Source organism: Heterodontus francisci, unplaced genomic scaffold, assembly GCF_036365525.1.
Source record: "Heterodontus francisci isolate sHetFra1 unplaced genomic scaffold, sHetFra1.hap1 HAP1_SCAFFOLD_148, whole genome shotgun sequence".
NCBI classification, from domain to species: domain Eukaryota; kingdom Metazoa; phylum Chordata; class Chondrichthyes; order Heterodontiformes; family Heterodontidae; genus Heterodontus; species Heterodontus francisci.
The window spans coordinates 2,175,923-2,177,988 of record NW_027142345.1 but is presented as its reverse complement, the minus strand read 5'-3'; positions in this window follow the sequence as shown (position 1 = coordinate 2,177,988).

The window sequence follows — 2,066 nt, the reverse complement described above, 5'->3', positions numbered from 1 at the left end:
CGTCAGTTAGGTGCTGTCCTGCCACGACCTACTTGCTTCAATGGGTGCTTGCGGCTTCGAGAGATATCTCTCAACTGGCGGATTGATAATCTATGCACCAGGCAAGACAAACTCAACAAAGAAGACACCAGTGCTTCGCATCACAAGCTGGAATGTAAGAACCATGTGTCCTCGCCTTACCGACAACCTTCTGCAGGTTGATAGCACACACAAGACAGCTGTGATTGACAAGGAACTCACAAGGCTCAATGTGGACATTGCTGTGCTGCAAGAAACTAGACTCATTCAAAGTGGATCCCTCAAAGAGAAACACTACACCTTCTTCTGGCAGGGGAAAGCCCAAGAGGCAACTCGTGAGCATGGAGTGGGTTTCACAGTAAATAACATGCTACTTGTGATGAGTGAACCACCCACAGTAGGCTCAGAGAGACTTCTTACTCTTCACTTGTCAACAAGCGCGGGCCCAGTTAATCTCATGTGCATCTATGTGCCGACACTCACCTCCACCCCAGATGTCAAGGTTCAATTCTATGAGACACTTGACACTGCCATCAGTAGAATTCCCAGCACTGAGGGACTGTATCTTCTCGGGGATTTCGACGCAAGCTTGGGTACTGACTACAGCTTGGCCAACGAGCATAGGGCACCAGGGGATTAGCAAGATGAACGAAAATGGACGGAGGTTTCTGGAGCTATGCTGTCACCATGGACTCTGTGTGACGAACAGCTATTTCCAGGTCAAGCTGTGCCACAAGGTGTCCTGGAGACATCCGAGATCATGCCACTGGCACCAGCTAGACCTTATCATCACCAGACGTACCACCCTCAGCAGTGTCCTCATCACACGCAGCTATCATAGCGCTGACTGAGACACTGACCACTCCCTGGTGTGTAGCAAGGTCAGGCTTCAGCCAAGAAAGCTTCACCCATCCAAGAAGAAAGGTCGTTCTCGGATCAACACTTGCCGAACCACTGATCCAGAAAGGACCCAGGAGTTCCTCAACATCCTCGATCAGGCTCTTTCAGAAAACGCCCAAGGCCTCAGTGTGGTATCAAAGTGGAATCATCTGCACGCCACCATCTATAACTCTGCACTCGCTGTGTATAGGAAAAGAGATGGGAGGAATGCTCACTGGTTTGAGGCTTATTGGACTGAAATGGAGTCAGTTACTGCAACTAAGAAGAGAGTCCTCATGAACTACAAACAAGTCACCAGCAAACAAACTCTAGACGCTCTCAGAGCTGCCAGAAACAAGTCTCTGCAGACTGCTCAGCACTGCACCAATCAATACTTGTTAAAACTCTGCAACAGCATACAAACTGCCACTGAATCTGGGGGATGCTAGAGGGACATATGAAGGAATTCAACACACCAAGGTTCCTTAGACAGCACCTTCCATACCCGCAACCTCTACCAACTAGAAGGACAAGGGCAGCAAATTCATGGGAACACCACCACCTGCAAGTTCCCCTCCAAGCCACACACTATCGTGACTTGGCCTTTCCTTCACTGTTGCTGGGTCAAAATCCTGGAACTCCCTTCCTAACAGCACTGTGGGTGTACCTACCTCACACAGACTGCAGCGGTTCAAGAAGGCAGCTCACCACCACCTTCTCATGGGAAATGAGGGATGGGCAATAAATGCTGGCTTAGCCAGTGATGATCACATCACATGAATGAATAAAAAAAAAATTATGAAAGCAATGGGAGCAGCAGTAACTAAATCAACACCTTTGAAGACAAAGACAGGGGTGATCATCACTGAACCTAACAAGCAGATGGAAAGGTGAGTGGAGCATTACCTTGAACTCTACATAACGGAGAACATTGTCATTGAAGTAGCTCTCAGCACCATTCCAGACTTCCCTGTCATGGAGTAGCTGGACAGCGACACCACCATGGAGCTCAACAACGCCATTGACCGTCTTGCCAGTGGTAAAGCCCTGGGAAATGATGATATTCCACCTGGAATCATCAAAAGTGGAAAAGCAGCTCTGCTGCAGCATCCCCATGAACTTCTGTGTCTCTGTTGGAAGGGGAGATCTGCGCCTCTCAACATGCGTGA